This window comes from Patella vulgata, chromosome 9 (assembly GCF_932274485.2).
Source record: "Patella vulgata chromosome 9, xgPatVulg1.2, whole genome shotgun sequence".
Classification (NCBI taxonomy): domain Eukaryota; kingdom Metazoa; phylum Mollusca; class Gastropoda; family Patellidae; genus Patella; species Patella vulgata.
In genome coordinates this window covers 4384496-4401129 of record NC_065887.2, presented here as the reverse complement: position 1 = coordinate 4401129, position 16634 = coordinate 4384496, and the positions used below count along the sequence as shown (strand labels likewise).

Sequence of the window (16634 nt, the reverse complement as noted above, 5' to 3'; positions counted from 1 at the left end):
ACCAGTTAAATTCTCTTGACTCTTGACGATACAGTGATAATTTAATTAATAATATGACGATATGATAATTTCACAGGTTGATGGTTGTAATTACTTGTAGGTCGTGGTTTTGGCCTAAATTAATCGATTTATGAGATATATTATTTGACAGAGGTTATAATCAGATATGCCACCAAATCGCATATTTGGGGTTCATTTTTCAAAATTTTCCATTCGGGCTCTGGGGTCAGTAAAAGGGGCCGCTCCGATACGGGAGCCCGGGCCGGTTCCCGGCCCCAATCCGCCCCTGTCTGCAACTATAGATAATCTCATGGCTTACAGTAGATTCAATCTGATTTGAAAAGGCCCATCAATTTTGTTCACGACAATAAAAATGATGGCACTACGATATCTCTTATATGAAATTCCAACTGTCAGTGGTTCTTTGGATTGCACGCCAATGTGAACACGGGACCTTGGGTTTTCGTTCAGATGATCTTTCTCGTCCCATTCGAACGACTACACATTCTCCGTTGCTAGCGTCCCAGGCCCTCCATCCTGCACCACGGCTGACAACTTTATATTCGACGTTTTATATTTAACTTTGGCCTTAGAGGAATTTTGTTCTTTATCATTATAAGTATTGGGACTTTGTACATGTACTTGTTACAAATAGTCATTCGAATTAGCAGAGCATTTGATGTGTCCAAACAATTTCAGATTGAATTAATCATTAACTAAAATATGTTTTCCACAAATGGTATAGTGTTCAATATGTAAACCGCGAGCCATTTCATTTTACAATTATATTTCAATGATATATGGTCTCCTTATCTGATGTTTGTGCACAAAAAACGGAAATACTTTGCCCGAAAATTGGATGGTTCACCGAATCTGGAGAGTGGGATGAGGGCTGCAGACCCCCCAGGCTCCTACGCCTATGTTGGCAGCGATACCCTTCCATAGATATAAACATATATTTTAGAATTCATCAAATCAGATATAAATTGCGATGTAGCATCTATAAGATCCGAGGCAAATGAATTCTATTGCAATCCTAGTTACAAATCGTCAAAGGTAGAGTAGCTAAGTCGCTTTTACTCAATATCATCCAAAGTCTTTGACATTGAAAATACGAATTATTTGTCAAATTAAATCAACATTGATGTTGTAACCTTATGGGGAAAAGATGGGCTTCTGATATCCAATAATTAAGACAAAATAAACATTTTACTGTTGGTTACACGAATCGTGTACCATGGTGCATTTCAGCGTCTTTTTTAACAAGGGACTCGTAGAAAGGGGCTAGATATATTCCACAAGTCATGTCAATCGGTGACGCTATATTCTTATCTGGAGAGCATGCGCAATAAATACTATCGGTGTAGATTGGAATAACCAGGCGCTAGAGACTGCCATTCGATTGAGACTTCTGGAGTATTTCGCCGAACATAACTGATTAGAAATTGCAGTAAAAACAGAAACGATTGAATGTAAATCAGTTTATATACATTCACAGTACATTATTATATGCGTTGCGACCCATTTGTGTCAATTTCTAGATCCAAAATATTAGCGGTTTAGCTCCTTTAAATTCAATTTAATACATGTACACTCATTGATTAATTGTCTGAGAAAGCTACATGAGCTTCAGTTATTTGGTCGCTATCCATATTTTGTGTGGAGAGGACGTCTTTTGGCACACCAATATCTGTACGATACATTTCCGCAGAAGTCTTAATCGGTTGTTTTGGCCCAAAATTAAATGAGTCTTGTTGATTTCAGAGATTCGAACTCTGGCTGTGGCTGCAATACAATAAGAAGTGCATAATAAAAGGTAAGCAGTGATTAATTGTCAACTATCTTCACTGATTAACTTTGGGGTTTTGTCTTCATATTTTTCAAATGTTTTAATCTTCTTTATTTTTCTTCCTATTTGGTGCTAAATCCTATAATATTTACTATGAAACATGTTCTTATTAAAAACAATGCTTTTATTAAAAACAATACCCGCTCATGTATTATAGAAGAGAAAGGTTAGACGCTTTTCTTTCGCCGTTTTTTCTCTCCGTGAGATACCCCAGGTAGTGCACCTTGCAAATCTGTAAGTGCTGTGATTCTATTAAGGTAAAGGCCGGGTATAAACTTTTTGAAATGGTACATTAGTGAAACCAAAAATTGCTTTCGAGTCGATGTCAAAAGATTTTTAGTAAGATCCGACATTAATTTTGTTTTAATAGCCCATCGACTCCCTCCAGTAATTTGTAGGCAAGGCACATGACTAGTACCGGTACTGATAGTGATCTTGCTGTAATAGAACTAAGCTCAGCTCAGCTATTCATACGTTATACGCGGCGCGAAAATATGCCAAAACTCTAAAACTACATTGACCCAACGTATCACGTGACGATACGGATACGTGATACGGATGGGGAAAAAATCCGCTTACCAAGTCTCTATTTATAAACACATTATGCTTATCTACTGAAACAAAATACATTGTAAACTATGGTTATAGATATCGTCCAAAAGTACTTACAAGATAAGGTTCTCGAAGATAACTTTTTACTGGCTCCCTACTGATGATATCTTGTGCGTTTAGCCGAGAGTCTGGATCTTTACACAGCATAGCTAAGGTAACACTACACAATTCTTGACTGTATGTGTCTGGTAGGTTTGATGGCTATTAAAATTAATGTAAATAGGTTTTTTTAAATTTCCTTACAAAAATGATTCTGCCCACAGACAGACTACGTGTAGGTAATCTGTCTACTTCAATTCAAGCCTGTATTTTAATTATTTAAATTACTGACAGACAAAAACGGTAAAAAAAAAAAAAAAACCCGCGGGTTGTCATCCAACAGAGAAGAGTGAACATCGCAAGGGTTCGTTCTCACACCAAACTTGAAATAAATCAGTTAAAAACTGTATCGCGTTCAGAAAGTTTTCGGGAAAAAACTATGGGATTATTTCATAACTAGGTCATATTTGTTGGGTGAATCCGGTATTTTTACAATTTGTTAGCGATATAGCGGACGTAAAATAAAACTATTTCAAACACTTTTTGTTACAAAAGTACAATGATCCTATAGAACAGGCACGTACAAATTTGTTTCTCTTCTTTTAGTATCTTCCTCCTCCCCAGTGGTATCGTTCTGTTTTACTCAACTGGGTATACTGTATGGAGCCGAATCGTTGCCATATTAAGAGAAAATATCATGGTTAAAATTGCAAAATTATCATAGTAAAAATGGCCATTTTCGAGATTTTTCACATGTAAAAATCATATAACACTTAATACATTTTAATGGATATTTACCATAAAACAAAATAGCTCGACAAAAATTAACAAACTAAAAATCTAGTTTTGTTTTTTTCCCTCTCTACTTTTCGCCTTTGCAAATTCACTGTAAATTTTTCATCTTTGCATTTTCAACTATCAGATTTTCTTCATTGCATTTTCGACTATCACAATTTCTCCAATCTAACTGACCATATAAGGAAAGGGGCGTGTTTCCGAGTTCGGCCGAAGATGACGTCATAACTCATCTGTTTTTATCGTCTGGACTAAGATTAATGCTTCCTGATAGGGACTATGGGCACACGACGTCATAAATCTAAGTTGATATAAGCCGCTGATGCATCTGGAGTTCTTCGGTTAGCTTAGAGAATAGTAAGAGCAGGAGGACCGCATCACACATAAACAATTACACAATACAAACCCGTGGACACGACACACAATATAGGCTACACATATATTTCAAACAATAAGCATGTCAAATCAAGTGAATGGATTCGGCGTAGGCCTACTGGATTTTGACTTATAAAAACACCTGGTGATTAATTAATTATATAAAACAATATTTAACGTAATATGTTATTTGTAGGTAATTGTTTAGTTGTAGGTACCATAGAGGTGTACTTTATTTGAAGTACTTGTACGCCAACATCAAAAGATGACCACATAAAACTTATTAGGCCTACATACTGGTTACCGGATACTTGTTTTAAAAAAAAATATTCAGCTTTGCAAAAGTATAAAATGCTAATGATCAAAATTAAATAACTATTACTAACATGTTACCACCCGACCGTCAATAATATAAGGGTTTTTTTTTTAACTCTTGAGTCTTGTCGGAAAGGTACGTATAGGCCTAATTAGGCCCGCCTTGTATTTTAATTAATATAACTTTTGTTTCTAGTTTCGCATTATTTAACTCCCACATTACAGATCTTTATCAACTAAATATTGTAACTGTCCTTGTGGAATAAATAACTTTGGCGGATTAACTCTTCCTGGCGAAAGATGATACTCTCTACCATGCCCTATTTATCTTGTTTGCAATTTATTACATCGTCTAATAACTGTAAAGCTTTTTTTTAAATTGATTAAGGCAGCCAGGCACCTCTTTTTTAGTTTCACCTTTTTTCAGATATAACGCCAGAAATTCGCTCACATCCATGTCGATATGCTGTCAAAGATTCATCCGGTCCATTAAGACAATGGAGCCAACCTCAAGGTTCGATGATGTAACTCATTAAACAAAAAGTGGTTCGACATGACAATGAATTTATTTCATTTCTCCAAAAAAAACCCCAAAAAAACCCCAATAAAATCGGACAATTCTTAAGAATAACCCAATGGAGTAGTAATTTTAGCCGAAACGATAAATACTGATGTCTTATGACGTCAACTTCGGCTGTACCCGGAACCACGCCCTCTGTCCGTTCGATTGGAGAAATTTTAGTGGTGGAAATTACAATGGAGAAATTCTGATAGTTGAAAAATGCAAAGATGAAAAAGTTAGAGTGAATTTGCAAAGGCGAAAATTAGAAAGTGAAAAAACATAACTAGATTTTTTTGGTTTGTTTTGATACTAATATAGTGATTTTGTGTTATGTGATATTTAAAGGTAAAAAATCTCGAAAATGACCATTTTTACCATTTTGACTATGATAATTTGTCAATTTTAACTACTATATTTTCTCTTAATATGACAACGATTCGGCTCCATAATACTGTAGTTACTATACTTGTAACGTTAAACTGTGTGTTAACGTTACAATTGATACAGTCTAAGAATCCTTACGCAAGTTCAAATAGGTTCAAACGCACAATTGTCAACACATATCATTACAGTTTGTATTGGAATTGGTAATTCTATGACAAATAGTGAAGACTGGATCACTAAAATAGTTACCGAACAGTTTTTCTTTGTGGTTATGCGTTCTACATTTGCATAGCGATGTTTCTTGTAATGACGTTTTACACAAGCCGCCCGACACCAGCCAGTTGAAATTTCGCGTAGCAGTTGGGTTTCATCAAATCATATAATTATGCGGTAAGGCTTCACCTTTATTTCAATAGGAATTGATTTATTATATGTTAAGCTAGGTGCACTACTGTTTTGAGTCAGTTTATGTGTAAATTAAGGGAGCTATAGGCCAGTAATCTTTTTGTAGTGATTTCACTAAAAAAAACTTGCGCAAAGGAACTCTGTAGGACAAGCCACTACTGTGGCTGGAGTAAGGCGGAAGACATCAGTAGTGGAACCATTTCTAGGTATACTGGGGTCATATATATTAGAAATGGTTCCACTACTGATGTCTTACGTCTTACTCTAGTCACAGTAGTGGACCGTCCTAAGGCCTTAATTTGCGCAAGTTTTGTAGCCATTTGACTGCAAAAAAGTTACTGGCCTATAACTCCCTTAATTTCCAATTACACTGATCCCAAACTGTACTGAGCATAGGTTAACATATAATAAACCAATTCTCATTGAAATAAAGGTGAAACCTTACCGCATAATTATATGATTTGATTTAACACAACTGCTATGCGAAATTTTTGTTTAGTTAAAATGGCCGCCGTACGAGAATTACGTCATATTATATCACTCGAAAATACAGAAAAAACTGTTCGGTATGATAAAATTAAGATTTCTGTGTTCCACTCTTCACTATTTGTAACATAATCACTTATTTCCATGCAAACTATGATGCTATGTGTTGAAAATTTTTCAAATGAACCTAATTTTACTTGCGTGTATCAATTGCAGCCGTAGATAAGAATTATCTCGGCTAAAAATTGCAGCCAGGATTATATTAGCATCTGGATCTGGTTTTCATGCGTATATGGAATGAAATTAGGTTTAACGTCCTCAGTCGTCCTGCATCGATTGGACTGACGGACTGATGAAGACGGGTATATATGAGTAAGCCTCCGTTCCATGTTATTTCCGAAAGTGTGTGGAATAAATGTCAATGAATCACATCCTGAGCAAGTTAAAAATCAAACCCTATTATGTTCTGTATTAGGAGAAATAAGTGTCAAGAGAGAGAGAGAGAGGAATGGAGTTTAACGTCCACTCGACACAAACTAGGTCATTTCGGGACTAACATATGGTTTAATTTTATTTCAATAATTCGCTTGCGCGTAGGGGTCTTTAGCAGTGGGAGGAAACCGGAGAAAACCCACGAGGTTGGACAGGCGACCCTACTCTTTGTCACGTACAACCGGGGATTCGCAAACTTTAAAGTTAAACATACATTATGCAAGAGCTAAATCTGTATATAGCAGATCTTTCTGTAGGCCTGAAATGTTATCTAAATTATTAATTAGACATTAATTAACTTATCCAGACCGTAATCAACTCTCGATGTCACCGCTAGCCTGCGATGTTAATTGGATTAGGTTCTGATTTGCTGTTCGACATCCATTCATGATTTAATTATGAAATGGATAATCGAGACTATGTTTTTTAACGTACAAACTCGAGTAATGATGATCGAGGCTAGGCCGAAAATTCAATCGCTAAATTCCCGGTTCAGAATGGATCAATTTGACTGAAATTTTCAGCAAATTCCCTTTACATTATCTAGTTTTTAACTATTATAGTGAGAACCGCCAGCTCTTTATCTAATCTCCCATAATGTATCGTTAACATCTAGTCATATGCAATCCAGAGATTTGGAATGTGGATAGGATTCTTTCTTACTTCCATATTAAAAGGGAGGTAATATAAAACAACCCCGGAATTGTTTAATTTTCTTTTAACAGTGAAATTTCAAGATAAGCTGAAATTTCTAATTAAAAACTAATCACTTTTCTTTTTCGTTAAAAATAACCATCATGTCTGGAAGCGATATTCGCATGTTGCTTGTTTTCGTATCCTTAAGACTGTATGATCATGTGGAGTTATATTGAATAAAATATCGTTTCTTCTTCATTAAAGGGATATTAAGTAAGATTATATAAAGAGCTGACAGTTCTCGCTATAATAGTTTAAAAAATAGATAATGAAAACAGAATATGCGGAAATTTTCAGTCAAATTGCTTCACTCTGAACCGAGATATTAGCAATTAAATTTTAGGCTAGCCTCGATCGTCTAAACTAGCGTTGGTATGATAAAAAAAACAAAGTCTTGATTATGCATTTTTACGTTAAATCATCCATCACAAAACGCATTTAAATCCACTAAATATCGCAGGCTAACGATGCCATCAGGGGTTAATTAATGTCTAATTAAAAACTTTGATAACATTTCTGCATAATGCATGTTTAAAAATATTATAATTTTCTTTTTCATTTAAAAAAATAATAATTTTCTTTTCTACTTACTGGTTCACTCAAGGTCATGCCAATACCAGTACGATGTGAAGCAGTAATTGCCAGCTTATTTGTAGCCAATTCATATATAACACAACCCAAACTCCAGATATCTGTCTGGAAACAAAATAATATTGACAGATTGAGAAGGGGCGGGTCCATGGTGGAGTGAGGTCTGCTCGTTTAGTTGCTACATGTTCTCAAATAAACATCTTGACTTCATTGTTAATGGATTGAAATAAAATGAAATGGGGTTTAACGTCCTACTGTTCTCATCCGATTGAGCTAACAGTGTGCTATGAGGGAAAATTTGGACGGAAAGCGGAGCTATGGCCTACTTTTATATATCGAATTCAACTGTCAAGGGATCTTTTACGTGTACGCCAATTAATGAGTACAAGGGACCTCGGTTTTTTTGTCTCATCCGAACGACTAGACAGCTGACCTTGTCAGGCCCCTCCGTCCTGCACCACTGTGGAGGGAAACCACGCCGGATAATCCCGATTAACTTTCCCGGCAAACACCGGGAGGGAACCCGCGACCTCCAGACTAGCCATGGATTGAAACTAGTAGGACAAGACAGTGGTGTCTTGATGAGAGAGATGGGGTTTAACGTCCACTCGACACAAACTAGGTCATTTCGGCACTAACATATGGTTCAATTTTATTTCAATAATTCGCTTGCGCGTAGGGGTCTTTAGCAGTGGGAGGAAACCTGAGGACCCGGAGAAAACCCACTAAGTTGGACAGGCGACCCTATTCCTTGTCACGTACAGCCGTGGAATCGAAACCACGCCAGTTGACTCAATGACAAGCCTTATGATACAGTGCGCACGTGCTAACCATTCGGCCATCCAACCCCCAGTGAAACCTAAGAAAGAGAGCAGTGTTTTACAGTAATGTAATGTAAGCAACGGTCTTCAATGAATGGTTGAAATAGGGTTTAATGTTCAACCAGGTTAATCAAGACAACATGCACCTCGCTATTGGATTCCATATGTCAAGGGTTCATTGCAGCCCCTCCCCTCCTCCATCACTGTCAAGCCTAAAGCACGCCGAAAATTTCTGAGGAACTTTGTCGGTCAATCCAGGACCACTGAGCCACCGCGACTCACCTTCCCATTGTATCCACGACCATTAAACATTTCTGGACTCGTGTAAACAGGAGTACCAATTATTGTCTTCGGTAGTGGCTCTGTCACTTTCATAACCCTGTATCACGATAATATCGATTTATTATCTAATAAAGTGAAATGAGTGGCGTTAGACTTAAAAAAAATACACAAAAAAACAAGCGGTTGTCATGTAAGATACGTCCACATTTTACAAGAGACAGAGAGAGAAAAGGAAAAATCAATAGGATTTGTCCTCTCATAATTGTCTCAATTCTTCACATTGAATTTGAAAATCGAAAATCATTTAAAAACTGTTATAATTTAATAATAATAGTACTGTATGTCATAAGAATGCTGACAAAGGTTGTAAGATGGTGTTTCAACAGTGTTCATTATATTAAACGTAAATATAAGCCTGAATTAACAACATAGGCTGTATTATTATTAAAGGGACAATAACACTCTTGCTGGCTTGACGGCTCCAGAAAATAAAAAATAGCCTTATTCTAAGTACTAGATGTGTTAGTGTCATACCTGTTGTGTAAATTATCCATTAAATCTTATTTTACTTGTCCAGAGGGTTCGAAAATATATTTAAATCTAAGTCACATTTGAAAAGCTTTACGTCAGGCTTTTCAAATCATTTAGTTGAATTTTTCCATTTTTTAAAATTAGGTGTGTTAAGATGAAATTTGTATCATCAGTTAATTGGAATATTGTAAAATATTACAATTTGTTGACCAGAATAAAGATTAGGACATATTATTCGGTTACAAGAGTGGTATTGAGCCTTTAAGGTTTGATATGCACCAGAATCGAATTTATTCAAGATTTTTTTATCCGTAGCGTATTTGCTGGGACAGATATACTAAGGATCAGAAGGGTCTACCGACTCCATAAATCATTTTGTGTAAAAAGCAGGGGTCATATTTCAGGGGCGGATCTAGGAATTTTGAAAAGGGGGGGCGCCGCAAAATGAGGGCACTGACCGCGGAGACGGGGCACGCCGCTGAGAGGGGATTTTTTTTGGCTGATACAAACGTTTGGAAATCGTTGAAAATGAGCCTTAAAATCGAGCAAAAAAAGCCAGTTGAACATGCGGCTCGAAAATAATATTGTCAAGGGCGAGCGAGGCATTATGATGGGAAAAAAGACGAATCTATTCCCTAGCCACTTCACTATTTAAGCCTTGTAACTTGTACTTTGTACTGTCCACACATGAAACAATGCTACATCAAGTTGCACCCATGCGCGTCGGTGATGGACATAAGTGTATACGCCGCCGATTGCACAAGATTTCTGTCTATAGTCACTCTATAGGATTAGGGCACCGTCAGCTAAACAACAAGAATTCGTTTGAAAGTGGAAGCATTAATTATACCAGACTGGTGTGTTTGAATCGATGGTTTGAGTCATTTGGGATCCCTGCAACTGGTTGGGAACGGACATATTTGGGTCTGAGAAAAGGCACTTTCAGCCCCCCCCCCCCCTTGAATCCGCCTCAGTATTTCGAGAACAAGGATCCAATGCCCACCAAAATCAAACTCATCAATGATCTTTTGATCCTTAAGATATCTGCGTAAAATACAAGGGGAATAACTCCAGAACATTTCATCTCAATCGGACAAAAATTGTGACCTCTGTGTTCATATTTCGCATTTTGCGTAAAAGGTGTGTGTGTGTGTGTGTGTGTGTGGGGGGGGGGGGGGTGACGTAACTCCAAAACGGAAGGTCCGATTTGAACCACATGGAACTCATCCAAGCTGTGTTTTCCATTCTTATAAAAACATTTGAAGTTTCATTTAAACTGACAAAAATAATGTCCACAAACTTTGTATATCTTTCACATTTTGCGTAAAGGTATGAGACACACTCGGGTTGATATTTTGTCAACTATATATATATATATATATATATATATACTTACCTGGCTATACCCAAATCACCGATTTTAATATCAGCTTTTCCAGTTAAAAATATGTTGGCTGGTTTTAAGTCTCGATGTATGATCCTCTTACCATGTAGGTACTAAAGGCAAATAAAATATTATACCTATACAATGATGGCACAAACTTTCTAAAATATCCTGTTCTAAATTTTTGAGTTCAACATTATTATAACTGGTTACCATTTGTAAAACGGCTTTGATTTTCACCTTGTATTTATTTATGTGTTGATTTGTATCACATATAGAAGCATAATCCCATTGATTAATAGGAAACATTGGGAGTTTAAAGGGACTATTCCGATTTCAACAGAGTCTCAAAAATAAAAGTCTGAGTACATATAAAATTTAAGCGCCAAAAGATACAGGAATGGTGTATTTACCTTCTGCCAAAATTTCAGTTCAAAATATTGAGTCCTTTGGACGTGAACGTCAAAACTGCTTAACCGGACAGGTAACCCTTTTAAGATTTTGGGTCAATTTTTTCGTTGGGTTATCTGATAATCGATTCCCGTCCCTTTAAAGGTCTATAAAGTGCATGACCCAAGAGTGCTGTACTTGATAACAAAAGGTCAATTTCACCCACACAATATATTTATAAAATAAAAACCTGGTTTTATCCAGTCACCGCATAATACAGCTTGGGACACCGATCTCCATTTCAAGATAAAGACTGACGGGTTTAAGTTCTTTAGTTGCTCGGCCCAAGGTAGAGAATTTTAATGGATTTTAACACAAAATTAAGCAGTTTTATTCTCCAAAATATTACCAGGATTGGCCCTTTAACAGGGTTCCCGCGGCTTCGTCAAACATTTTTTCAAGGATATTCAAGGATAAATATACGTCAAATTCAAGGATTTTCAAGGACATTTTTTATCTTAAAAATAACCAAAACATTACCAACTATCGTTATAATCTCATATTTAAAAGGAATTGAAGACATTTGAAACAAAATTAAGGATCTCAACTGAAATTCAAGGATATTTTCCTATTTCCGCGAAATTCAAGGATATTCAAGACCTTGAAAATGAAATTTTAAATTTATGGATATTCAAGGATTTTCAAGGACCGCGGGAACCCTGTTTAAGGTTATCGGTTTTAGCGAATTATCGCGACAAGTAGCTAAAACCTAACACCTCGAACTCTCAATTGTTCCTATAAGTCGATACATGAATTTCTGAATACACATTGCTATACTAGATATTTGTAATTAATGTTATGTGTAATTGTTTGATAATGTAGTATAAAAACTCTCAAAATTGTCACTTTGTCAGGTCTAGTTTGATTTTAACTTTGTCAAATTTGATTTTTCGGGATATTTTGCTTGAATAAGCACTTTGTGTTTAAAGAATTTAAAAAGAAATCATTTATTCTCCTACCACTAAATCACACTGATTACGAGATATCGCTCTCAGAAACTTCCTGAAGACGGCTGTATTGACTGACATATTTATCCCTCCCGCCTAGTATTCTTAGCCGTAGCTTAAACGTATAGACATGGCCTTGTGGTTCGCTTTAAGCAGCGAATATAACATTTAGAATGTTAGATGAGCGGCAAAAAATATTTTACCTTTAAAGCATCAGCTATTTGACCCAGCCAGCAAACTATCAGCTTCTCTGGAAAAGCTGGCTTTTTCAATTGGTTTAAAAGGTTTTGAAGATCTCCACGAGAACAGTATTCGGTGTATATGTATAGATAATCTTTTGTTCTTGTAGCCCATTTTAAACACAAGATATGTGGATGATCATTAGTTGTCTTCATCACTTCCACTTCTTTCTGTGTGGCTTGTTTGTCAGCCTCTGACAAATTCTTGAGACTTATTGTTTTCCTGGCTAACTGTAATGATAATTAATATCTGACGTACTTAGATATTCTTCAAATTTAATGTGGGGGGGGGGGGCAACACAGTGCTGGATTTGCCATGGCATAAATGCTGTTGCTGAAGAAGGGGCCTTAAAAGGGGGCCCTATCGTAAAATTTGTGTATTGTATTAGTATCCGTTACATGTGAAATTACATTCAAATGGGGGCGCCTTAATCTTCTCAGTACAAATTATAGGGCTCCAAAGGTTTCAATCATTGGCTGTCTGGAATATTAAAAGCAATTCTACTACTTGGTTGAACATTTATACAAATAAACGTAGAATAAATCCATACCAATCTTCACAGAAGTTTAAATGTCTTTGTTTAGAATTTTAATGCCACCAAAATATTTTCAACTCTTTAATTGGCTACCTATACTTCCTTCGGTCAAAGGTGTATTGTTTTTCTACTGTGCCACAATTTAGAGACTTTCTCTGCATAATAAGTACATATTATAATGTAATTGCCCTTGTTTATCATGCATATTTCATTCATGCCACAATACAGCTCTTACCTAGCTGGCTGGCGCAATTTAGACCGGTTGGAGCTGACGTGCAATAAAACTATTTCATTCGAATCACAGGTTGTACGTGACAAGGAGTAGGGTCGCCTGCCCAACCTCGTGGGTTTTCTCAGGTTACCGGTTTCCTCCCACTGCTAAAGACCCCTACGCGCAAGCGAATTATTGAAATAAAATTAAACCATATGTTAGTCCCGAAATGACCTAGTTTGTGTCGAGTGGACGTTAAACCCCATTTCTCTCTCTCTCTCTCTATCTCTCTCCTATTTAATCAGGTTTACGGCAAAAATTTGCCTAATCGGTTACACGTAATCATCGAATTTACCAAATCGATTAGGCAGATCTTCAAATTTGCTGACCTATCGGATTGACGATTCGTTTTCCAAGATGGCGTCCTCCACAAGCGACACGATGTGCATGGCATTAATTCATTTTCTTTTGAATTTTACTTTAAAATATACATCTTATGGACATACCTAATACAGCGGCTATTTATCACATGTGGTAAGCAAGAATTTCAAAATACCCTTACGACTAAGCCCCGCAATTATTAACCGATTTCAAGAGCTAAATCTGCCCATTGCAGGTCTTTCTTTGGGTCTGAAATGTTACATAAACTATTAATTACACATTTTTGAACATGAACAGATCTTAATCAACTCTCGATGCCATCTGATGTGTCTGATTTTGACTGGATTTGAATCCGATCTGCTGTTCAACGCCCATTGATGATTAGAGTAGCTAAATCTCTAACTCATTATCATCCAAAGTCTTCAATAGTGAAAGCACGAATTATTTGTCAATTTGTCTGATATCCAATATTTAAGACAAAACAAACAATTCACCATTCGTACACGAATCGTGTACCATGATGCGTTTCAACCCCATCTGTAGCAAGGGACTCGAAGAACGAAGCTATAGACATATTCCACATGTCAAGTCAAACGGCGAAGTCATATTCTTATCTGGATAGCATGCACAATAAACACTATCGGTGTAGACTGGAATAACCAGACGCTAGAGGTTGCCATTCTGGCGTGTTTCGCCGAACTTAACTGATTTGAAATTAGAGTAAAAACGGAAACGATTGAATGTAAATCAGTTTATGTACAGTCATATTACATTATTATAAGCCTTGCGAACCATTTGTGTCAATTTCTAAGTTCCAAATATTAGCGATTTAGCTCCTTTTAATGGAGACTTTGTTAATTATCGTGACAGTGGTAACTATGACAATCGAGGCTACAGTGATTTTGAAATAAGGTTTTCTCGGCTTAGAGTGAAACAATTTGACTGAAATTTACAGCATATCCCCTTTACATTATCTAGTTTTGAACTATTATAGTGAGAACTGCCAGCTCTTTATATCTAATTTCGCATAATTTATCTTTAAATATATCACCGTTAAACCATAATGACGATTGAGTTTGACTTTCGTGAAAATCAGACTGAAACTGCACGACAAAATGGCCGCACCTTGTCTGGAAATAGTGTTAAAGTATGTATTATCAAGGTTGTAGACTCAGTAGAAGTCACAAATTTTATCTGATTTTGATGACACTTAACATTTATGTTTATAAACCAAAGATCTCTGTTCCTGACAATATTCGATTATAGCCCTGATTTTACAGAAAATCGCGAATTTTGCTTGTGAACTCTGTAGAGGTCAGTCGCCTGTCCAATCTCGTGGGTTTTCTCCCCCAGTTTCCTCCCACTGCTAAAGACCCCTACGCGCAAGCGAATTATTGAAATAAAATTGAACCATATGTTAGTCCCGAAATGACCTAATTTGTGTCGAGTGGACGTTAAACTCCATTTCTCTCTCTCTCTGTAGAGGTCATAATTTATATCCGATTTTAACGATGCGTAAAATATATGGTTGTATCCCACAGATTTGGGTTTTGATACTTGCGCGTTCTGAGCCGTGACTTTCTTGATTATGGTACCTGATTGTACAAAAAAAACAAAAAAAAACGTTTTTGTTTTTAGCTTGTTCTCTATTGATTTCTTGCAAAATGTGGGCATATCTTACATGACAACCGCTTGTTAATTAAAATTTTAGCGTTTTTGTATCAAGAATACCCCTCATATTGCATTTTGAAGAGCATTTTTTGAAAGAAAAACCTTACGAATGTAAATCAAAATGCCAATTTGACATACAGAACAGCATATTATCAAATATAGATATAAATTATTATAATATCAGTTGAATGGTAGATTTGGGTAAATCAAGCTACGGCAGTAAACTTTCTCAATTACAACTATTGGAAAAAAAAGATCACAAAATAAAATGTACCAACATTTCCAAATTAAAAAAATATATAGGAGCACCAAACATTTCAAACTAAACGTTTTTATCCGTACCACCGTAGGACGCACTATTTTAGACCTTAAGCTTTAAAGCATTGAAATTGTTTATTTTATCTTTTTAAATAATTGGTTTATTTTATTAGCCTACAGTGGTACAGAGCTTGATGACCGAATTGGGTTATATTTTCCTATAATCCAATTGTATAAATAATGAATTTATTTATCGTTGATGTTATACATAACGTATACAATTTCATATACCGTCTTCTTTATATTATACATTATTATTGACCTACTTATCCCACAAGGACATTACTCAAATATCCATTTTATATTAACACATGTGACGGCGCTAAGGCGCATATAAAGTCTGACTATTCATATTAATGCATAATAAAACAACCTAGTATGTATATGTATTTAGTAAATTTTAATGTAAAATCCCAGTTTCTGAGTTTTGTCAAGGAGACCTCTGGTTACCCCAGATATACCCCTCCCCCCCCCCCCCAAAGATACATTATCTCGGCGGGAAACTGGGAAACCCCCTCCTGCAAAAAATCCGGATCCGCCCCTGCGATTTGTTTTCTCGTAAAAACACCTGTAGCCTAGCATAGAAAAGAATGGAATACCGAGTAGTATTGTACATGAGGTCATACATACAATATACAAAATATTAAATACAAGAATACAAGTACAAAAAATATGAACGTGCACAAATTCAGAGCACTCACATAAATAGACAGTATAAAACTCGCACACAGGATATACATATATGAAAATACAAAACAAAACATACAAATTATAAAATATAGACTACCTGTTCTTCGGTTTTATTGTGCGAAATTAGGTGAACAACTCCAAATGACCCCTTTCCCAATTCTCTTACAACTTCAAAGTTTAATTCGTCATAATCTCCTGTGGCATACGCCATTTCTCTGGTCTCCTCAGATCGAATTTAAGACCAAACTTTAGTTTTCCTATAACTTCCTTGTTTGGTTTCTATCAATAACGTCTACACTATAATAACTAGACCGCGCTGCCCCGTTGAATGACACATTGACGTCATATGAACCCAGCTCACCGAAACAAGGACCCAAGTTATTTTTAGTCTCTCTCCCTTTCCCTTTCCCCCCTTTTGCGTGGCGATTTTTGTTGACTTTTTGATGTAGAATCGACGAAAGGGGTTTGAATATACATTTTCTGCCAGGTTTTGGGGAGTATTCAATGATACAAAGCGCATGCGTAAACCATTCGGCCACCCAACTCCCCAGGATCTCTATAAACGTTACTAT

The 16634-nt window shown here is 36.2% G+C and overlaps 1 long non-coding RNA gene across 1 annotated transcript; it reads right to left on the bottom strand.

The window, feature by feature from the left end:
* Positions 1-1484: 1484 nt before the first annotated feature.
* Positions 1485-16334, bottom strand: LOC130014336 (uncharacterized). The gene is made up of 7 exons (XR_008789296.1): positions 16160-16334; positions 12220-12486; positions 10632-10732; positions 8705-8801; positions 7602-7706; positions 2519-2662; positions 1485-1785 (listed from the first exon to the last, which is right to left on the bottom strand). It is a non-coding gene; the product is annotated as an uncharacterized LOC130014336 (long non-coding RNA).
* Between the last annotated feature and the right edge of the window lie 300 nt (positions 16335-16634).